Source organism: Sorex araneus, chromosome 1 (assembly GCF_027595985.1).
Source record: "Sorex araneus isolate mSorAra2 chromosome 1, mSorAra2.pri, whole genome shotgun sequence".
NCBI lineage: Eukaryota > Metazoa > Chordata > Mammalia > Eulipotyphla > Soricidae > Sorex > Sorex araneus.
The window spans coordinates 61,853,264-61,877,865 of NC_073302.1; the positions used below are offsets into that span (position 1 = coordinate 61,853,264).

General features: G+C 36.9%; 1 long non-coding RNA gene across 1 annotated transcript in view; it reads left to right on the forward strand.

Moving 5' to 3' along the window:
* Nucleotides 1-6,276: 6,276 nt before the first annotated feature.
* LOC129404257 (uncharacterized) overlaps nucleotides 6,277-24,602 on the forward strand; it is a 733,623-nt gene continuing 715,297 nt past the window's right edge. Inside the window, exon 1 of the long non-coding RNA XR_008629797.1 lies at nucleotides 6,277-6,687. This is a non-coding gene — a long non-coding RNA (uncharacterized LOC129404257). The remainder of the gene's footprint in view (nucleotides 6,688-24,602) is intronic.

The following is a 24,602-nucleotide window of genomic DNA, read 5'->3' on the forward strand; positions in this document are numbered from 1 at the left end:
ATATTAATCACATAAAAACAATTTATCTGAAAACAAATTGTAATGATTTGTCAGTGTAAAAAAATAGTATAAAAGATAATTTTATATGTAAATTTAAAATAGCAACTTTAAAAATTGAAAATTTGCATTTTAAAAATAAGCACTTGGTTTTTATATCTATATAATCTTTTTTAATTTCTGTTAGATAGTTCAGAAGCTTCCGAGTCTAAGAAAGGCACATGTGATTGAGAAAGTGATTGTTAGGACATAGAATACTAGTTGAGCAGATTCAGGAGTCAGACTTCCTGAATGTTTGTTTCAGACCAATATTTAACTTCAACATTTACCTTGATCAGTTAATTGGTCTCAGTTTGTGCACCTCAGTTTTCTTAGAACTAAAGTTTAGAGTCTCCTGCCCCTGGGGCTTGCTGTCTTCACCAGGGTCCCTCAGAGAGGGGCGGGTTGAGTTTCCCTCCCCACCCCCAGCAGAGCCCTGGCAACTGAAGACCTCTAGAACCCTGCTACAGCCATGCTCAAAGCCACTCTCCACATGCTCGGATGAGCCTCACACGTGAAGGAACTGGCAGAGGAACCCAGGTGTGTGGGACCCAGGGCTGAGATCTCCAAGCCTGCTGGGATCAGGACTGAGCTGCCTCCACCCAGATTCCTCATCTTCCAGTAGCTAGGCAGTCATACCCACAAACTGCCCTGGTGCTATGTAATTCTATCAAAGGCCAAGATCCAGAGACTATAAAACAAAGCTCCTGGAAGCTCCGGCTGCATTCGTGGCTGTGTGATCTCTTATGATCTCTTATTGTCTAGTTCTCCCTCTCAGAGATCTTGGCAAACTACCAAGATTATCCTGCCCTCATGGTAGAACCTGGCAAATTCCCCGTGGCATAGTCGATATGCCAAAAACAGTAACAATAATGGGTCTCATTCCCCTGACCCTGAAAGAGCCTCTAATGCAGCACCTTTAGGAAGAATGAGTAAAAAGAGGCTGCTAAAATCCTCTCCTGGACCATCAAGTTACAAGTATTCCCCAACAGGTGTGATCAAATATTCATTAATAAATTCTAACCTTAAAATTGTTCATTCTTTAAAAATAATTGTTCATTCTTGGGTTGGAGTGATAGTACAGCAGGGAGGGCACTTGCCTTATAGTCAGACAACCCAGGTCCACCCTCAGCATAGCATATGTTCCCCTGAGCTCACCAGAAGTAATCCCTGAGCTCAAACCAAGGAGTTAGTAAGTCCAGAGCACTGCCAGTTGTGCTCCAAAACAAAACAAACCAAAATCATTTACTTTTTGCAAAAATTAAGATAACATTTACAAGTTTGATTAATGCAACCCATTAATAAATGACACAGGACACCTCTTGAGAAATCTTAAAGTGTTACTTAGCTATATCAGCGGTATTACTAAATACTTGATTGTAGACTACTGCAGGTATTTTCAGTGTGTAGTGGTCATTTTTGACCCTTCTGTATCCACAATGCAAAATATTAATTAAACTTTCAAATATTCAGATAAAATATTTAACATTTAAATTATGTTTAAATAACAAAAAATTATCAACAAAAGTTCCTTGAAACAGAAGGCATGATCAGAAATAATATTTTACATTATTTAGATGGTGGCACATTCAAGAATAATGAATCTGCTAGGGAGACAAATAAGGATACTGACTATCCTGAGTTCTATGCATACGAGAAAGCAGGTAAAAGGGGTAAGACTTTACCAAAAGTTGCTTATGGCAAAAATAAATATGGAGGCATAATGGTAAGATGAACTGTATTTTACTGTAACACAGCCATAAGCAGCCACAGTGCCAAGTTACAGATCAACCAGGTCAGGAATTACTCAATTTCTCTCTTACTGACCTCTTCAGCTGTGTCTCCCAGGAATCTGAAAAAAAAAAAAAAAACACCAACAAAAGCCAAGGGAAGAATAAAAGCAGAAAGCAGGTTGGTATAGTTCATAGAAGTTGGACACTGAGAGATAATGCAGGGAAATTATGAGTCTGAATGGGGACTGTGTGAGGAGTTTAAAATAATCAGCATACTAAATAAAATGTATACATATATAATATTATATATAGTATCAAAATTAATATATCCAAAACATGTAGATTTTATGTGACTCTGCATTAGATACATGATGATTTCAGTTGAATAGTATGTGGGTCTTGAGTCTAAAATTATCACAGGTATTACTTCACTCATTAAGAACCCTTTAATTATATATAGACAAGTCATATTTTAATTGTATTATAAGGTTTCCTAAGTAACATTCTTGGTATCAAAGCATCTATAACAAATTAAGTAAATTAGATCCAATTAGTCAATTAGAAGTCTGACTGCATTGACCAAAATGAAGACTGTATAGGATTATCCTTGTCTCTCATAAAATAAGTTTGAATAGTGTGGCTCAGTAAATGATTTCCCACTCTATCATCAGTATCAAATGATTTATACTTATTATTTATACTTGCAGCTCATACTATTTGTAGCTTAAATATTTGTTTTCTTTTGGGGGCCTTAGGGGGAAGGTGATAAAAAAAGAAAACCCGTTAAGTGTACATCATTTCTTCATCCTATAGAAAAGATAGAAACAAACATGACAGTATATAAGAGGCCATTAATTACAAATAAAATTCACCCTCAGGTGGTGTCAGAATTCCACTCATTATCATCCAGATCCTGTAGTATCTATTTTTCTCCCTTATTTTCAATTTTTTAATAGGGAGTGTTACATAATTACAAAGAATTTCCATGATACTATTAAGTATCAAAGGACATATTATAACAATAAATTACTATTTGGAGTCACTTTTGATGAGCCATTAATATTTAGAAACTGAAATAAGAAAGGGAGTACTTAAATCCCGTAAGACTCAAAAGTAAATTTGAGAATTATTTCTACTTATAGCAGACTCTTGGAAATTACTACAATTTTTTTTTGCTTTTTAGGGTCACATTGAGTACCCCCTGAAATGCACAGGGGTTACTCCTGGCTCATGCACTCAGGAATTACTCTTGGTGTTGCTCGGGGCACCATATGGGATGCTGGAAATCGAACCCGGATTGGCCGAGTGCAAGGCAAACACCTTACCCGCTGTGCCATCTCTCCAGCCCCAACAAATAAAAACAAAATAAACAAAAAATTGTTTATTTTGATAAACAAAGGGTGTGACAAAATAAAGGGAGTTTCAAGAGAAATGAATTTTAGACCAGTGATATTCAGGACCATAGTCATCTTAGATGACTGATAGTACTTTTCCTCAGTCTCCTCTCCTCCTCCTGTTTAAGTTTAATTTACATTGCTTAAGGTACACTGATTTAAGATATAATATGCTGGTTTATTAACCACATAATGATTTATTAACAGTCACTTCTCTAAAGTACTTCCCCCTTAAAAATAACTTAAAGAGGATACATAAGCAACTTTTTCATTTAAGAAGAATAACACACATCATAATATCACAAAAGTTGCTGCGAGGCAGTTAAACAATAAAATTTCTTAAGCTCTTTGGGTTTGGTGCAAAATCTCTACACTAAGCTAATCACATTGATACCTGTGGTAATATCAATTGAACAGGGTGCAGCAGGGAGGGTGCTGTGCATACTTCTCATTCACCCATTGTGTAAACTGTCCTGTGTTCTTCTGGATGGCACCAAAAGCAGTTTAGCATCAAGAATAAATCAGCCCCAGGGAGCACTGTCTCTGTGAGCTGCCAGCACTGAACTGAAGTTGAGATGAGTTTCAAGTTGCTGAACACCCTCATACAGCAGTAAAAAGATATAAGATATCGACACGCTCAGCTGCATCTTGTTAAAAGCTTCCTGCGGGTTGGCAGAATGAAATCTTTATTTAAAACACACAAACTATTGTCAAGGGAAAGATGGAAAAGAGAGCACAGTAAAAGGGCCAAATGCTGTGCTTAACCCACTAGAAGCAGGATGAAAGGAGAAGTGGTCAAGTTGTCTTTGCAGCAACAACAGAAAAGGTGACTAACACCGCTACATCAGCTTCCATCTACTCTTCTCACGGTTTCAAGATGCATTATTTCTTTTATTATTAATTATATGTGTTTCCGGGGGACAGCAAATATATGATTATGGATAGTCAGAGAGGAAATCATTGCTACTGCCACTTGGCATTAAGTACAGCAGCGTATGTAATGATTGAGTGATGACAGGAAACAGCAGCAACATCGAGTCCCAGCATCCCTCCTACCAATCTGCTGCAAGTTGCTCGCGGTAGTCAGAGGCTTTCTAACAGAAAGTTCATGTAAAACCATTATTGAACACTGACAGGAAGGAACAGAGACAGGAGTGGAGTGTCTTTGTGTGGAGGGAGAGAAGGGAGTGAAGCTAGCAGGAGAATGCGTTAGTCATCATCGTGCCTAGACAACACCATAAGGGGGCAGGTGTTTTGCATAATTATGAAGAGAGACCTACATGGGAACATGCAGTTGCACACATGGTATAGTCTTTTCAGCTTAGAGCCTGTCATTTTCAAGAACACCTTTAAGTGATGCTGACTGTGCACGTGAATCATCTGGAAAGGATGAGCTCAGTGGGATGAAGGAAGCTGTGCAGGGACCAGGCACGAACTACATTCAAAAGAAAGGCCACCAGTACTGAAGAGCACAGGGACATGGCAAGAAACGGACAGGAAAATGGACAAAGGATCCTAGTGGGTGCGGGATTGTATCACCTACATTGATGAGGCTTTATTTCTCTTTGGGAGAAAGTGACACTTTTGTATACTAGATCATGCACAGAGAAGGAAAGTAGATGTTTCACTTATTTTCATTTTATTTTTTTGCTTTCTACAGTGCTTAGAACACGTCTGACCAGAGTGAACCTGGAAGGTCCCCTGTTACATTATTGCAAACGGGATAATTATCTCTGCTTTCTCTGTTCAAAGCACCAGCACAGTGATATTGCTCCCTCTTTAGCAACGGAGAGAGCATTTGTTACCACAGCTGTATGCTCTGATCGCCCATAAATGACATAAAGAGATAAAAGCTTTCTGCTAGGTTTCTTCCACACTGCCCACCCTTTTCTCTTCCTCCCAACCCCCATTTCTCTCTTTGTTCACTGCAGGGGGGGGGGGTCTAAGTTCCCTTTGCCTGTTTCCCCCGAATGTTGTGGCACACCGCCTTAGAGATACCGCCACTCAACAACTTTGAGGTACCAAGAAATCGCTCCTCAATGTCTAAGCGTTTGAAGAGTGAGGGTGGTTCTCAGCAACTCTTTTACGGGTTTCAGTCTTTACAACTCCCACCTTGGTCTGAGTGCCCCCTCTCTTCCTCAAGTCAAGCAAGACTACTCATCGCCCCAATATCAACTACATCGAGTATCCAAGAGACAACCCCCCTCCCCGCCACCCCTACCCAGCCCCACCGCGTCCAGTAGCCTCTGCTCCCTCTCCCCAAGCCTCTCTCCAGCGGGCTCTTCCTAAGCATCGGATTCCCCAGCATATAAAAATCTGAATTCCTTGTATTGCAATACGCATCACCTCTAACCCTTTACCTTCAGCTCCCCTCCAAAGTAACGCGTTTAAAAGCCACCATCGCGAAAGCGCGGAACACCTGAAGCAGCACACCCGGGGACGCACACCTGCACAAAGTCTTCTCGGGCTCTCGTGCTGGAGAAGAGCCCGTGGACCGACCGCTCCTCCGCGCCCCGCGCCCCGCGCCTCATCCCGGAGCCCCGCAATCCTGTCAACGTCTCGGGGGTCCCCGGAGCAGCCTAGTGGCGCGCCGGGCCAGCTCCCAGTCACGACCCAGCGTCCCCCCCACCCCACTCCACCCCACCCCACCCCCGCCCCCCACCTCCCTCCGGCGCTCCGGAACCCCGCGCCGCCGCCGCCGCCGCCGCCTCCCCGGCGGGCGCTCGGAGCATCCCGCGCCGCGTCCTCCCCGCACGGGCCCCGCGCGGCTGGCAGCCATCAAGTGGCTCGTTAAGGAAATGCAGGTGAGTGCGGGCGGCGGAGCGGCGGCTGCCGGGGACGTGGGGCGTGTGCGGGTGTGTGGCGGCGAGCGGAAGGCAGAGGGAGCGCGAGCCAGCCAGCGAGTGCGGGAGCGGCCGGGAGATGCTCGCCAGCTCCGCTCCCCGCCCCGCCGCGCCCGCAGCCGGCGGCCCGAGCGCGTGGGGCAGCGCCGCGCCCTGACAGCCGCTCGCCTCCGCCTCCCGCACTCGGCGGCTCCGGCACCCGCGGCTGCCCGGCCTCCCCCACCCCGCGCTCCCCTCCCAGCCCGAGCCCTCCTGCTGCCGCCACCGCCGCCGCCGCCGCCGCCGCCGCTGCTGCTCCTCCTCCTCCTCGTCCTCCTCCTCCTCCTCCTCCTCCTCTGCCTCCTCCCCTCGCGCTCCGCGCTGCCTGGCAGCCGAGGCGGGGAGAGTGCAGGTACTTTGCCTTCCGGATAATTTGCAGGACCCCAGCAAGCTTTCGGAGCGCCCCTGGTCTCTGCCGTCTCTGCCCCCTTCTTCCGGAACCGAGACGATCCCACTTTTGCAAGCGACGGAACCTGAAGCATCCTAAGCCAAGGCAAAGCCCGACGGGCGGCCGTGCATGTGCTGTCCTTTCTTGCAGTTTATTCTGGGCCTGTGTGGAATAGAAAGACAATTCTTGGACTGGTGGGAAAGAAAAGAGAAGACTCCTCAGGGTTTCCAAGGAGGACTGGAAGCACCGCTTTGGTAAGTCAATTGGGCTTCTGGCTTTCTGTTGTCTTTCGAGTGTCTTTCAATTTTTCTGACTGTAAAATCGAGAGTGTGTGACAGAGTGAGTGTGTGTGTGTGTGTGTGTGTGTGTTTGCGTGTATGCGCGCCTATGTGTGTATTTTATTCTCCCCCCTCCCACCCCCCACCCCACGGTATGGGCAGTTTGTTCGGTTCGTTTCACCAGGGAAGAAGTTGACTTACATAACTTCAGTAGTTCATAATTGAGAAGTGGTTTGCTAAGCAGTTTTTTTTTTCTTTTTTCGAGAATGGGCATAGGGAGAGACTTCAGTACCAACAGCCTTGCAGGGGCTGCTTTTTAAATCATGATTGTTTCAAGGGCAATTGGAAGCTTTTTTTTTTTTTTTTTTTTGACACGTTGGTTGGTGCTAAGGTTTAAGGACGGTTACCCCCCAGAGCTTGAGCATCCGAACCCTATTGGTTCACTCACTTCTCCTACCTTCCAACCTTATTCAACCTTAATCCACACCACCTCCCACGGTCTCTCACTGCACCGGGTTGCTTTATCTGTAGTTTTGATTGGAGCTTGCAGAAAAAAAAAATGGGTCAGGGGAAAGTTAGTAGGAAAGATAGGAAGAAAAATCCTGTTGAGGTTGGTGTCCTGATGCTTGTAGATAGATAGCATATGGCGGAAAATCTTGGAACTAGCCTAGTTTGGAGAATTTGAAATTAATTCGGAGAAGAAATGTGAAAAATGCTTTGGAGAGGTTTTGGAAAAGGCAGCAACTGAGGCTGTGACTTTGACATAGCAGGTTATAAACTGTGACAGGCTTAGCAGCCACTGACAGGTTTAAGGTGTCTCCTAAGGCTGAATATCTCTGCATCAAAAACTTTTACAGGCAATATTCCACTTGGGGCTAACAACACCTTGCCAGTAGCTGCAGGATTTCTGTAAATCTAGTAAGACACCATCCTTCTCTCTGGGAAGGGGTTAATGATATCTTTTTTAGAAAAGATATATGGTCTAACAGTTGCCAATATTTTGTAATAGCTAAATAAAACCTCTGTGTTATGTCAGGAAAAATATAGTTGAGTCAGTTTGTTTTGCACAAGAGGAAATCAATAACATTTCAGCATTTTTTTCTTTATCACTGCCAAATGGACTCTGAATAATTCTTTTTGTATTGTTACATATACAGTAGTGTACATACAGTAGAAATTGCAGTTTAGATAGAATGGCTGTTTCTTTGTAACACAAAGTACATAGATACTGTAACACTCCTACTGCCTAGTATAAAATAGTGATTAGAAAGTTTGTGTATTTTAACTTTCAATTTCTTTAACTGTGTAAAGCGGATTTTTAAATCATATTCCTATGAGTTATACACCAGGTTGAAATGAAAAGTCCTAATTTCACAGCTAATTTCTTTTCAACAAAATACCTTATTAACACTAACAGGCTCTTTTCCTTTTAATTGGTGCTTATAGTGAAGTGAAAAATTTATTTCCAGAGTTATTCCAGTAAGCATGCAGAAGCAGCTATGGTCACTTTGATTTTTTTTTAATTTAAAAGAAACTAATGCACAATAGCTTTTAAAATGGAAAGATATTTTTGAGTTGCTGTGGCTAATGTGGAATGATGTAAATGCCTCAGAAGTTAAGTTTTAAGATAATAAAATTACAAGATAGCTGATGAATGCATGACATAAAGTTATCATAGATGTAAAGCTCTGTCAAAATTCCATGTATATTTATTTCTTATCCAAGTGTATTCTTTAGAGGTATTACTGATCTCAGACTGCCATTTCTGTTATAGGTTTAAATGAATTTAAATACATTAAGTCCCTAGCTTATCTGATTTCGATTATAGAATATGATCTCTACTCATTTATGACCTCTGGTATCTGAGAGGATCTCCGATGTTTTAATAAAAAATGATATCGGAAAATAAAAGTATGAGATTTTTTTCAAAGAAGGCAAATGTAGGAGTGGTTCGGACATGTTTCTACATATATACTCCAAGACGTATTCTCAAAGTAAAAGAGACATAGAAGCATGGTTTTCTCTCTTTAGTTTTTTAAAAGCAAACATTTAGAATTACCAGGAGCACTAATTTGACACACATTCTGCCTCTGTTGTAATTATGTCATAGACATGAAGAGAAGAGCCTACATAAAAAGCAGTATAGGTGGCACATATTATGTTTGATTATGTTTCATCACAGTCTGTAATTATTGGGGAAAAAGTTAAAGCTGTATGAGATGATTCAATTTGTCAGTACTTTTGTTATTGTTGATTTTATTATTTTTTATGTCACTTGCTTTCTGTGTGATACAGAGGTGGTGCAACTTTGAAGTTGAATGAATAAAGTTGCTAGTGTCAGCAGCACTGTGTTTTATTATGCAATTGTTCTTGTTATTCAGATCAGATAATGGCCCTATGAAATACATAAGCAGTCTGCAGGGAATGAATGATTAATTCCTCTAACGTGTGCTTACTCAAGGAGTTCTTACTAATAAAGTGCTATATACCTGTATTTGCTTACAGTTGCAGTTGGTGAAAGCAAACATACTTTTCTCCCTTTGATACTAACATGGAATTTACAGGTCTAGTTCAGTAATATAAAAATGTTTTTTGTAGGCCACTTTGATATATTAATATTATAGAATTCCTTGGATATTTTTATCATTTTAGTAAAAGCTTTGAATTTGGAAAGTTGAAACATTGTTAATTAGGTATACTTGAATACTGAAATTTTTGTGTTTCCCTGTGTGGAATGACATTTTGTATTCCCTGTACATTAGTAGTATGCAGATGTGATATGCAAGTGTAAAGGACATTTTTCTTTAGTAACATAAAGTGTAATAGAAAAACTAAAATATTGTCAGTTACATAAATGAATTGTCTGGATGCTGTGTTAAAATTTTAGAAGAATAGTAGTTCACAGGACAAGTGTGTTTAACAACTGGTAATAAATAACATTGCACTTAGAAATGTATCACTGATGTATATAAATTTTAATTATTGGTACATCTCTAAAACAGACATATGGGGTATGAAATGGGATAGATTATAGAAATTTGAAGACAAGGGGCTCAAAGCACTTCATCACATTTTCTCCTTTTAAAGAATTTTATGAAAAATGTGATTTTCAAAACTGTTTAAATATATCAATCTCTCATATGCAACAATACAGTTTATCACAAGATTTCTTTATATTTTGGAAAAGGACCTTAGTTTCAGGAATGTCCTATGGTACTTATACCTGTATTGAACTTGAACAATGTGAGTTGCATGGTGCTTTGTATCTAATATACTAATTGAAAAGTTTTACCAAATATTGGGTTGGCTTTGTAACTAGTTGAATGCCATCAATTTGTTTTTCTCTACTTTGTGTGTATGTGTGTGTATATGTGCCCGTATGCCTGAATGATTGCATCATGTGCACAATCTTAATAACTACTATCAATTCACTGGGTTTTGCTACTTACACTACTTAAAAGAAATTTGGCATCCATAAAGAATAAATAAAGTTCCACTGGTACAGTCACACAGTATAGAAGTTAACTGTACATGCGGTGATGGTTATCCATTGTCAAACTCTTCAAAAACGTGTTGAAGAACCAAAAATGAACATTACCCACTAGGTGAACACTCAAGTGATTATCAAATCAAAAGTTCTGAATTCTCCTCTTATTCTTAGAGTTGATTGCGCGACCCAGGAAGATAACTGTGTACCCAGGGTATTCTCCCTCACCAGATAGAAGTTGGCATAATATATCAGAGCATCTCAATTAAAAAATAATATGAAACAAGTTAGTGTGATTGGTGTTAATGTGATGAATAGTAGCATTTGGCTTAGTTTGGGATTGTGTAGCTGTGGTGTGAGAATCTACAGGTTCCGGTGAGTTCTCCTTCTAGTGTGAAGGAGAGCCAAAGGATTAGTCTTCCTTCTATGATTGCACTTGCTGAACACTCTGGCATTGTGCCCCAAATTTTTATTTGGGGTGGCTTTGAGGAAAAGGATCAAGATTAGAGAAATGGTGGCTAAATTATAGTTACTATAAGTCAGTGTTTTTTTACCTTTTTCCCATTGTAGCTCTCTTCAGACCTTGTTTTCTTCCTGTGTTCCCCTTTCCTACTGGTTGTCCTCTTACTGTCAGCTTCTGATTCCTCATTTGCTGATTTCTCTTTGGCCCAGTAGAAATATACGGGCGTGGGGAGGATTTGTGTGGTATGTACCCCCTATACACATTGAGAAACAATGCCCTAGATTACTCTTTGATACTAAAAGAATATTACAAGACTAATTATTTTGTATTTGTTTTCCTTTCAATTTCAAAGTTATGAGAAGATGAAAGTAAAATGAATTACTCATTGTCTGTGATTTCTTCTTTCCATCTCTTATGCAGATTTCCTACTCTGCAGAATAATATTTAGGTAAATATTTTTGATTTAAGTTAAACACATTTTTTCCATGGAAATGATATGATCTGTCAGAGCTAGAAGTATAAAAGAAAAATTATTTCACCCCTATAAATTAAAGTGAAAACTAAAGATTTCAAAGATTATAAGCTACAAAAGTGAGATAAAAATGTTCAATTTAGAATAATTTTACATCAAAGAACAGTTATGGCTAAGATAACAATCCAAAATTTCCAATAATTTATATACAAGTGAGTAAATTATCAATGAAATGGTTCTATTGTTGTTGAAGGACACTTACAGTTCATCTAAAATATTTCATAATGAAACAACTTCTAAATATTGAAAAGTAACACTAAAAAAGTGTGTTTGTTTTAAGTGCTTACTTTCTACAGAAATGAAAGAATTTATTGCTAGATAAATACCATGTTGTGTATTTAATAAAATTAAAACTTTTCTCCTCTCTAAAAGAGCAAGTGTACCCAGTCCTTTGATTTTCTAACATAAATATTTGAGATTTAGCATATAAAATACATATCATTATATGCTTTTTTATCTTAAATTAAAGGACATGAGGAGGTTATGCTATATTTAAACTTCATGTATGTATAATTGATTAATTGTAATTTGTTTGCTTTCTAGTCATGTGTTTGTATATATGCAGCAGTATTTGTGTTTATACATTTGTTCAGAATTTAATTTTGTAAAACAGTATGTGTGAAAATTTGAAAGTGTATATAAAAGTCAAAAATAAATATCACATTTAAGTTACAATATATTAAATTGCCCTCAGTTTATTCTTTAAATAAAAGTTTAATAAGAGACTATACTAAAATCCTTGGCCTCTTGTGATAATTTCAATTATTTTCTAAGATTAAAATAAATATAATTAAAGGCAAGATTTATAAAATTTCAGGGATGTAATTGTGCTCTTGTAAAACTAATATTATGCACTTCACTTACCTGGTTTGACTTATTACTGAAGTTACTGAAAAAGAAAGAAATGAGTTCATATTTTTGTTATGGCATGGTTAGTTATTAAAAGAATTCATCTTTAATGTCAAATAAGATTAAATGTATGTAATTTTAACAGCATGCGTTATGAAAGGTATTGCATAAAAGATGATTTCTGACATAGTTGTAAGAGAATAGTAAAATATCATATGTAAAAGTGAATTAGTAAATTCATTAAGTCATCTTTTTACTATGCAAATTTTTAAGTTATTAAACACATAAGGTTATTGATTTATTTTATTGGAAACACTGTAAATTAAACCGTCCAAAGTATTCAAAATTGCATTAATCTAATGTAGTTTATATTGGAAAGGAAACTTCCTCAGCATTGACATTAACAGAGAACAAGTCCAGGTGAATGTTGTGTGCACAATGTCTTAAAAAAAATTTACCGACATTCATTATAATATTTATATCACAGTATCTCTTGATCCTTTGTTGAGTTGAGGTGGTCCTGGTACCTTAGGGAATAAACTTGTAACGGTTTTATTCCAGTCATAGGAAAGGTTAATTTGGAATACAGAGAAAAAGTTCATGGAGGAAAAGGGTTCAGAGTAACAGAGTATCCCCTATTAATGAACTGGCCTGGGGGCACTTGCCCAATACATTTATTTAGGAAGAAAAATATTCACTCAAATTTGTATGCTTCAAATATCCAATAAGGTGACCTAAAACTTTACAAATAAGGTCACAGATCCTCTTAGAGATAGATTGAAAGATAGATAGGGAGGAGGTAGCAGAAAAAGGGTGATTGCACATCTTACCCTGGACAAGATTGTTCTTTTTATTTTATTCTTTTGATTTTCACAAATGAGTTTCAAATTCTTCAAATTCAGGCACTATTGTTTTTCCCCTCAATGAAAGTGATTATCAGGTTAAGAGAAAATCCATTTCCTACCTTGATTGTTCCACATCCTGTTTATGTGTTTACTATTGGACATCCATTTGGAACCATTGAGAATGTCAGTTTATTCATTATAATATGTATTCATACATTTTATGACTTTCATAATTTTGGGGTCTGCCAAATGGTTGTCAGTTGGTATGGGGTGCCATCTTCAATTTCAGCCAACTGGGCTATATAGAGTGTCAATATAAGGTCCCCAGGATGTGATGGTCAGGTCCTATGGTGCCTGGGGTACTCAGGGTCCACCAAGATGCTTGTGCCACTTGTACTGCATAAAGTGACTCTGGGAAGGGTGTATCTCATCATAACAGATATCAAAATATGATTGGGTATGTGCTGGGCAAGCATGTTAACTGCTATACTGTCTCTGACCCAAATTATTATTTTTATTTTAACATAGAATCAAGGATCAGATAGTAATTCAGTTATCTTAATCATGAGTATTATTTCTTCAAGTATCATTCTCTTCTCCTTCCCAGTTTGTGTTTTTTGTCCACATAGACTCACTAGTGAGGATTACACTCTATGTACCACATGACAACAAAGTTCTTATAATGATATTTGGTTGCCAATTTTTTTAAATGTCTCATATGCCAAACAATACTGAGTATATAGCCATAGGATATCACTATAAACATGCCCACATTGTGATTATCCTATGCATTCCTAAAAACTGTGTCCTCAGTGTCTGTACGTGTGTATGTGTGCGTGCATATGGTGCATGCGTGCATGTGTGTATGTGTGTGTGTGTGTGTGTGTGTGTGTATTCTCAGAAAAAATATCTATGGCCCCCTTGTCACAGAAAAGTTTTTAGGATCATTTTTTATTTTTTCTTCTAAAATTTATTGTCATTTTTTATCAGTATATTTTCAAGAATTTGGATAAAATCCTTTTCACTTGTTTTGCTGTGGTTGACCATACTAGAGTACAGTGGAATTAGCTATCTGGCATCTTTCATCATCTTCAAACTTAGATTATTCCAATTCTAACTCTGTGTTTCTCACTCTCCAAAGATCTAGAGTTAGGAAGCCATACTAAGTATATTTTATGCTGTTATTTTATGTAAAGGGCAAAGAGCATATAAATCTATTGCTGATCTCAATAGAAGTTTTCAGATATCTGTGCCTACAGACACAGATATGTCCACAATCCATTTTAGTCCACATTAATAGAATAAGAAGCAAGTTTCATTCAGTTTTATATTATTATTTTAATATAACCAAGGTATCGTAAGAAGAGTACACTTTTTTCTCAAGAAAGAGAACAGAAAGAGAGAAAATTATGCCTGTTTACATTTGACAAATTTTACACTGTATCACTGTCCTCCACTGTTTATCAATTTAATCTAGTGGGTGCCAGTAATGTCTCCACTCGTCCCCGCCCTAAGATTTTAGCAGCCTCTCCTTACTTGTCTTTCCCAATGATTGGAGGCTCTTTCAGGGTCGGGGGAATGAGACTTGTAATTATTACTGTTTTGGGCATATTGAATACGCCATGGGTAGCTTGCCAGGCTCTGCCATGCAAAGTTACCAAGTTACTCTCTGTAACTTGCTGGGCTCTCCGAGAGGTAATTTTTATACAAAATCCTATAATGTGGACTTTTAATTAAATGGCCCAAAAGAAAAAAATTCAATTTAGAATTGTATAAAATTATGGGGTGTTTAGAGATCACAAAGTTAAATAGTTACTCTGACTGAACTACTTGACTTCTCTGCATGGAGAGGTCTTTGATTTAATTTGGAAAATTTTCTATTTCTTCCAACTAAGATGCACTGATGGTGCTATCCATCAAGTACTTCCAGCAGAAAAGGTGAAAACCAGTTTTAAGATAATACATTGTTTGACACTCAAAGAAATTATTTTGCATTTAAATGTTAATGCTACATAACAGGCATCACAAAGATAGGAAAATATTTAATAACTTTACATTTACTGCCATGTTATATAATTTACTCAGTGCATTTTAATATTTATTTGTGGTTTTTATTTTAGTGGATCATTGTTCGCATTCAGATATGTAAAGATGTGCAGTGGATTTCCCTGTGAATGGATGTGTTCATTCAGTGTCATATGTGCTATTTATTTGTTTCTAATAAACATATGTGGTTGACTTTGTAATGCATGGTTTAACCATCTCCATTGTACCTGTGTGGTTAAAGCTCTTCATTGCGGTGGAATTGTGTGTTCTCAAAGACTGAATTCAGAATTTCACTCTTCCGTTGACACTTTCTTATGTTTCAGGAGTCTGAAGCCTTCCCAATATCCTTATGTTCTCCCCACCCCTTAGTGAAAATGTACACATTTGCTTGGACACACTGATAAAACTTTTCAAAGTCACTTGTATACAAGCAATTTCCAAAGAATAAATTCTGGGCAATGTTTGAGAATGTCTCAATGTAAAATCTGTAAATCAATTAGTTGAGTGTATGGGGTCAGAGACCATCTTGTCACCAGACCATATGAGACTATATTTTGTTAGGATATTTAAACCTTTTATTGTAGCAAATTTTGTAAAGTTCTCTTGCAATCTGTTATTCCTCACATAAATTAACAATACACCACTTTGGGTTTTGTTTTATGTCATAGATGGCGGTGCATCATATCTTCTGCTTCATCTCATATCAACTAGGTGCTGGGCAGGGCTAAGTGGTGTTCAGAGGAGCATGTGGTCCAGAGCAGGGGTTAAAACACTTTAGTTTGTGTCTCTTGCTGCAAAACTAAACTTTTCATAAACACGCCATTGCTTTTTATGATTCAGTTAAAGAAGGAAGCAAGGACTGAAAAGTATAATATGTAGGGTGCCAGCCTTGCATATGATGGACCCAGATTCAACCCCCACCACCACATATGCCACTCGTACCCCAGCACCCCCAGGAGTGATCCCTGAGCACAGAGACAGGAATAAACCCTGAGCACTTTCGAGTTTGGCCCCAAACTACAACATAAACTAAATAATAATAATAATAATAATAATATAATAATAATAATAATAATAATAATAATAAAAGAAGTAAAAATTCTGTTCTGATTAGAGTTGCCCTTGGGATCTAATTTTTTTCTAAGTTTTTGAACTATTTTCCCATAGATCTTAAGTGCTCTGAGAAAAATCTTTATATTGAAAGTAGATTCACTGTAGCACTATCATCCCATTGTTCATCGATTTGCTCAAGCAGGCACCAGTATCGTCTGCATTGTGAGACTTGTTGTTACTCTTTTTGGCATGTTGAATATGCCATGGGTAGCTTGCCAGGCTCTGCCATGTGGGTGGGATACTCTCGGTAGCTTGCCAGGCTCGCTGAGAGGGATGGAGGAATCAAACCCTGGTTGGCCACATGCAAGTCAAATGCCCTACCCACTGTGCTATCAAGAGTAATAACAGCTATTAAATATAAAGCAGTCACTAGTTTTATTGCGTTATATGCACTATCTGTATTTCTGTATTGGCCCTGTGAAGTTAGTGCAGAAATAATTTTTATTTATTGGCTCGAGCAGGAGCCAGTAATTTCTCCATTATGAGACTTGTTACTGTTTTTGGCATATTGAATATGCCACGGTAGCTTGCCAGGCTCTGCCGTGTGGGCAGGATACTCTCGGTAGCTTGCAGTGCTCTCCAAGAGGGACAGAAGAATTGAACCCGGGTCAGTTCCATGGAAGGCAAACGCCCTACCCACTGTGCTATCACTCCAGTCCATTTTTATTTATAGATGAGCAAATGAAGAGACTGTGTAAATGAGCCCAAAGTAGAATAGCAATTAAATTACATCTGATTTTAGATACCAAAATAAATCACTTTGGTATTTTGACAACTGGTACATTGATCTTAAATAACTTTTTCCCCATTTAATGTATTAGTGTAAAGAGGACTTTGACCATCTCATAGATTTACATACTGAAAGGGTATGTAAGAATATAAAAAAATACCTAGATCTATTTTTATAACAGTTTCTTTCAAGTGAACACAAGTTGTCAAAGTCAATGGCATATGTAAATAGAACATTGTAACAGTATTGCTCAGAGAAGCAAAGATAGATCACACACTGGCAACCTATTGCCATGTGTCTGCTTCCAAAATGAGTGGGTAAGCTTGGCATAGATGCATTTGAGTCCTCCCTGGGAAGACCATCCCATGGGGAAAGAATATATTTAGTTCAGAGCACAAATCATCTCAGAATGACAGTTTCCATGTTTCCTAACTGTTCCTAATCTCAGCTAGTCTTTTCTCTGCTGGAAAAGAAAACCAAAATTTTATTGTTCAGACTGAATATGTGATCATGCTTAAGACATTAAAAAAACATACTATACGGATATAAAATATATAATTAAAACATACATCTAAATGTGATCCAAAGTAATTGTACAGTGGGTAGGACGTTTGCCTTGTATGAGGCTGACCTGGGTTAAATCCTGGGGACCCAGCCCGCCAGGAGTGATCGCAGTTTGCAGAGTCAGGAGTCTGCTCTGAGCTTTAGAACATTGGGTGGTCACACTCAAAAATAAAAGAACAACAGCAAAAACAAACAATAAAGCCATCTTATGTTTTAATTGAATCACTATGAGACACGTTACAAAGTTGTTCATGATTGATTTCAATCATATAATGCTCCAGTATCCATTCCATTACCAGTGTACGTTTTGACATCTTAGTTTAACACAAGGGACCTTCACAACTCACATTGCAAACTACTTTTTCAGAGGCAGCAGTGATAATGCAGCTGGTAAAGCACTTGCCTGGCGTGCAGGTAGCAGGCTCACTGGGTTCCATTGGAGTGATTCCTCAGTGAAGAGTCAGGAATAAGCCTTGAACACAGCTGGGTGTAACCCAAAAACCAAACAACAACAAACCAGTTTTTCTGGGTTTGCCTTCTTCCATAGACAAAATCTATGGTCTATAATAAAGCTATATAAAAATTTTGAAGTTAAAAATTAAATTACGTAGCTTATGAAAAAAATATGATGTATAGCTTTATCCTCTTGAAAATACTCTCAAGATTGATAAACATAGCTTAACTGTCTGAAATTTTAAAATCTGTATGTGTCTTAAGAACATAGTTTTAAATTTGATTGCAGTTTTATATTATTTTATAAACCTACTTTATGTTACCCTACTTTATATTAACCTACTTTATATATAATGCCAACCAGTGATTGAGGGATCTTTCTTTTTGTGACTTTGTTCAAATGAGTTGAGTCACCTACTCTATTATTTTTATAATATCAGTATTAATGTTGCTTCCTGGCATCTGCCAGTATCTGCCATACAAGTAATAAACTCTTGCAAATCTTAAACTGTCATTCCTGTGCCAATCTTTCAAGTGGTCAACCTCCTTTGGCTAACCATCCTTAAACTGTGGATTTCTTACTGTAGCCCAGTCCCATAGGCACAAGGCTTTGCTGTTCGCAGGTTGGCTGAGCTCCAGGTCTTTATTGCTGGAGATGCTACTGTAACATCTGCTCAGTATGGCTCTATGTTGTTAATCTCATCAATCTTAAGAATCCTGGTGCATTTTCTGGCTTGTGCACATTGTATAATGTGAAATCTATTTTGAAAAGAATGAGTTTGCTCAAAAAGGAAAAAGAACAGTCTATTTTTACAAGGTAGTTTAGTACATAGAATTTCCAAAAAGGTCTGTTGATTATGGCCAATTGTCCTTGGAATGTCTGAACTATATTGCTATTATTATTACTACTACTTTGCATTTGGGGGCATACCAATGGTATTCAGGACATTCTTCTGGTCCTGTGTTCAGTGATAACTTTTAGAGGGGCTCTGGGGACCATATGCGGTACAGGGGATTTAATCCAGGTTCTCTGCATGCAAAGCAAGGACCCTAGTCACTGTAATATCTCCTCAGCCTAACCAAGATATTATTTTAAGTAAAATTTATTCTGATGACTTTTGCAAAAAAAATCATTGATTTTAGGTTTATTAAATTTGATTGTCTTAGGAAAATCACCATAGATTTTCTAGTAATATGTAATAAATTAAGTCATATAGCCATCGCTTCCATCTCTGAATTTTTAATTATTGTGAAAATATTATATTAACTGTTTTTTATATTACAAATTATAAATAATATAATGGCTATAAAATTTTGATGACGTTAATTTATAATAATTCTCTCTAAATTAGATATAATATTTGGAGATGTGTTTTGTTTCAAAGACTAAAGCTTATAATCATTGATTCTTGGGAAGATGAAAAGTCTGCAAGTTTAGAACTTTGAACATAAGAGGAAAGAATCAAGATATTATGAGCAAAAAATTCACATTATTAAAGAAAAGTACTTATTTTTTAGAAAGATTGATGCTGAGTTATTTCACTAAAATCTTATAGTTGAGTTTTGTGATTAACAGCCATGAATTATTGGAATAATATTTAAATGGCTGCTTAGGGTAAACCTTGAGAAAATTTTAGTTTTAATCGTAATGAACCATTATTTGCCTTTTGCTATAGAATAACCAATGTGAGACTTTTAGAGCCCATTTCCAATATTTTGGGTTATATTCATAATTGACATAAAATTCAGTAATTTAAAAATATGTATTAGCACTTATTATGCAGAAAATAATAAATCACTATCAAAGCAAATAATTGCAATTATTTAGTTATTTAATTTTTGGTTTTGCGACCATACCTGGCAGTACGCAGGGGCTGTTCCAACTGGATGTTGAGGGATCCATGTAGTTCCAGGGATCAAACCCAAGGATTTCCCTGCAGAACATGCATTTCAGCCTTATGAGTCACCTCCCAAGCCCAAATAATTTTAATTGACTAGTAACTTGCATTGTACATGGTAGGTCACAGTCTAAGCTGGTGTAGTCATAAATTCCAAAACAGAGTATCTAAAATGAAATAGGAATACTTTTCTCACCAAGTTGTCCTAAAGTGAGCGGTCCAACCTGATAGCATGGAAGTTTCAAAGGGACATTTATTCTAGGTTTCTTCCATTTTGTTGCTCAGCCATTTTATTAAGAATGGTGCTCGTATGCATTTCAATTTTAGATTATAAATATACAGGATGTAAAGGAAACAGTTTTACTTACAGAGAATTCTAATCTCATTGAATCTATTCACGTAGTCAAACCTAGCTGTGTGAGATGCTAAAAGATAAATTGCATAGCTGGATAATGGTAAACCTATCAGAAATTTTGGAGTTGCTTTTATCAAAATGTAGAATCAGAAATAGAAAACAGATCTTAATATTCTCCAGGATGGCCACTTATCCCTCATTTTATTAAAAGTTGGTGAGAGTCTATATTGTCTTCATTTTAACCTTATCCTATTCTCTTAACTCTGCATTTAAAATGCATGGTTTACTTTGTCATTTAAATGTTTGACTGATTAGCAAGAAATTAATCTCATTAAAAACATTTAATTTCACTAACAATAAAGGAGAGGCAGCATGATCCTTGATGTCAATTTTTGTGATTAATTCTCTAAGCTTATAAGATGTAAAAGTAAGCCTAAAACTCAGGAAACAACCTGCAATTCAAACTTCTTTGAATAAAAATTGTGCCTGGAGTTATTTATAATATTTTTCTTAACAGTTACACCAGGTTACTAAAGTGTTGCTGCTGTTTCTTCATTTTCATTTTACATCAGTGCTAGTAAACCTATTTATTCTGAGTTCCAAGAAGAAATCATGGATATGATTTTATTTAATTATGATAGTTTCTGTACCTTTTTCTAAAGATACATCTGTATTATAAAATTCAAAATGATTAATCATTATGGTAAAAACGAATACAGTATCTATATAACTTTACATATATATACATATATATATATATATATATATATATATATATGTATTCTTGTTGGGTCACACCAGGTGATTCTTAGGTGTTACTTCTAGCTCTGCACTCAGGAATTTCTCCTGGCAGTGCTTTGAAGATTATATGAGACTTCAGAGATTGAACATGGGTTGGCCATGTGCAATGCAAACACTCTACCTGCTATACTATTGCTCTGCCTCCTAAAATATAATCTTAATATAGTAATACAAGCATGAATAAATATTTTATAGTCATAGCTATAGTGTTCATTCAAATAGTGTTCAAAGTTTCTAAACTTTCTGAGAATTTTCTGAGAAGTAGAAAACTGAACTGTGTGGCTTGCTAGTCACTCTGTCCTCAGTACAGTTAACTAAGATTATCTTAATTTCTGGTGAATTCTGCTGGTAGATTTGATGAGAGGAGCAAATACACATATTTTAGATCACACCTATCTATGATGAATGCATTAGCCCCCATGCTTTTTTAGAGAAGAGCTATTATAAAGTTGTCCAGATAATTGGGATTAAAATAAAATCTTATGGCAAGCTCACGTGTTAAAACTCAATATTCAATGTAAGTCATGTTATGTTCTTAATGTAGTGCAGAATTACTTTGGAGAAAGTATAAAATGCTTCTTGCTGACATTCTAGCAGTAAATAATGCAAGAGTAAACACTTTAATAATTTCAATTAATTCTGAAGTGTAGCTTTAATTTTTCTAATTACAGCTGATATTCCTAAATCTTAGACTTCTGGCGGAAGTTAATGAAATCTTTGCTTACCATTGCAGATACATTATGGAACTTGCCGTTGAAGTGCAGGATGCTTTAATTAAACTATTTTCCAACCTAAAATGAGCTATTTTAACTCCTTAAAAAGTTTCAAGTCATGCATTGTTTTGAAATGGATGTTACATGAATCCGGTAGCATATTTTTGTCAATTGGATATCTCAATGTCAGTTTTGAGGGAGATTAATGGTGAATCATTCATTTGAATAATACAACCATAAATGAGCTCAATGTATATTTCACAAAGTTTAATTTGTTATATGTTTGCTTTTAATAGAGAAAATAAATTTATTATAAGATATAAATAAATTGCATATAATCATACATTTATGTAGTTTTTATGTTTGGTCACTCTGGGTGGTTTTTAGGGCCTACTATTGGCTATGTGCTCAGGGTTCATGCCTATTAGTACTCAGAGAACCACATGCGGTACTGGAGATTGAACCTAGGTAGGCTACAGGCAGGGCAAGGGCCTTACATGCTGTACTATTTTTTTATTTCCAAACTTTATATATTTAAATGAAAAGTAATTTTAATGAGCAATCATAGTTCCAAATATTAATTATTAGGGAAAAATCACTGGACATTTTAAGTTCCTAATTTAATATGTTTACTTGTGATACTCAAATATTTTTCTCAAGCAATCCATAGCATCTCATTTGATATGTATAATATAAAATTAATCAAATACTATTTACTCTGGAAAGAGCACCCTATAAAACCATTACAGACATGTAGTTTTATAATTTTTTCAATGATTATAAAAAAGGTTTCTTAAAAAATACACCAAAAACTTTGGTATGTCTACACAATGGAATGTTATGCAGCTATTAGGAGAGATGAAGTCATGAAATTTGCTTATAAGTGTACGGACACGTAGAGTATCGTGCAAAGTAAAATGAGTCAGGAAGAGAAGGACAGAAAATAGAAGGACTGCAGTCATTTGTGAAATATTTAATAACATAATATGAGACTGACACCAAAGGACAGTAGACACAAGGCCCAGGAATATTGCCCCATATTTAAAAGCCTGCCTCATGAACTGGGGGAAAAGGCAGATGGAATAAAGAAGGGATCACTAAGTCAATGATGCTTGGTGGATTCATTCCGGATGGGAGATGTGTACTGAAAGTAGGTAAAGGACCAAACATGATAACCTCTCAGTATCTGTATTGCAGATCATAATGCCCCAAAGCAGAGAGGTAGTATGGGGAAATTGTCTGCCGTGGAGGCAGGGGGAGGGTTGGAAAGGAGGATATACTGGGGACACCGGTGATGGAAAATGTGCACTGGTGGAGGGATGAGTATTTGATCATTGCATGATTGAAACTCAAACATAAAAGCTTGTAACTGTATCTCATGGTAATTCAATAATAAAACATTAAAAAACAAAAAAAAATACACCAAAAAATTTTCATGTTTGATTTCATGTATTTGGCAAAACCTTTTTATACTGCCTAAGATTTGCTGTAACTGGTTTAACTGGTAACTGGTGTAACTTTTAACATGGTTTATAAACAAAATAATTTTGTTTAATTATTACTCTTGTTTTCCTTCTTTCCTTCCTTCTTTTTCCTTTCTTTCTTTTGTCCTTCCTTCTTTTCCTTCCTTCCTTTCTCTCTTTCTTTCTCTCTTTCTTTCTTTCTTTCTTTCTTTCTTTCTTTCTTTCTTTCTTTCTTTCTTTCTTTCTTTCTTTCTTTCTTTCTTTCTTTCTTTCTTTCTTTCTTTCTTTCTTTCTTTCTTCTGTTTTGGTAACCCCTGGTGATACTGAGTGGTTATTTCTGGCTGGGCCCTCAATAATTACTCCTGGTAGTGCTCAGGAAACCATATCGGATGCCAGGGATTGAACCCTGGTTAGTTGCATGCAAGACAAATGTCCTTCCCACTGTACTATCGCGCCAACCCCTAACCTGCTATTCTTGACTACCAACTGATTTCAACTCAGTCTTCAATTTACTTGTCAATTAATTATAGAGAAGTTTAACCAATGCCCTTCTTTATAAAAATAAGTATGGGAATGTCTTAAAGAGGTGTTGGTACTTTGGTGGCTGTAATCCCATGTATATCTTTTTAAGAGCAATGAAATTTACCCCTAAAACAGTTGTGTAGAATAATTCTATCAATTAAGAATATTAATGTGCATATTGAAACTGATAAAGGTCTACAGATATTTAATGCTTAATTTTTGTTTCCACTTATAGCCTTTATAAAATTGGTATTATTTCATTCTTATTTTATAAAGAAGAAAAGAAACAGAACAGGAAAATCGAAAGACAAACAGATCCTTTTTCTCTTAACATTAGAACTGAGGTTACAAAAGAGAGAGTAGTAGGGGCTGGTGCGATAGCACAGCGGGTAGGGTGTTTTCCTTGCACGCGGCCGACCCGGGTTCGATTCCCAGCATCCCATATGGTCCCCTGAGCACCGCCAGGAGTAACCCCTGTGCATCGCCAGGTGTGACCCCCCCAAAAAAAACCAAAAAACAAAAAGAGTGAGTAGGAGAGGGAAATGAAGAGAAAGTGGGTGCAATGGACTGTGGTGGAGGGGAGTTGGTTCATTGTTGGTTTGTCATAGGTCTCTAAAACATTTAAAGAGAGATGAAGTTATACATTTACAACATAGTTCCATATACAAATTTTAACTCAAACCATATTTTAAAATAATCCCCTTAGATTTTATTTCTAAGTAATCTCTCTAAGGAAATTGCTAATTGCTCTAATTTCTTTTGTAATGACTCAGTAATTATGTGCGAGTAAATTGTAAATCAACATATATCTTGCACAGATATTTTATATAACAATCATTAAGTGCTTTTTGAAAACTTTAACTTTTAATTTTCTGTGCTTGGTATATATTTTATAACAAAATAAAGCATAATAAATTTAATTATAAAATAAGTAGTTTGCTGTTGTTTTATTTATTTTTAATTTTATATTTTTTTGGTTTGGAGTCCACACCTGAAAGTCTTCAAGGCTTATTCCTGTCTTTGTGCTCAGGGATCATTCCTGGCAGTGCTAGAGTGA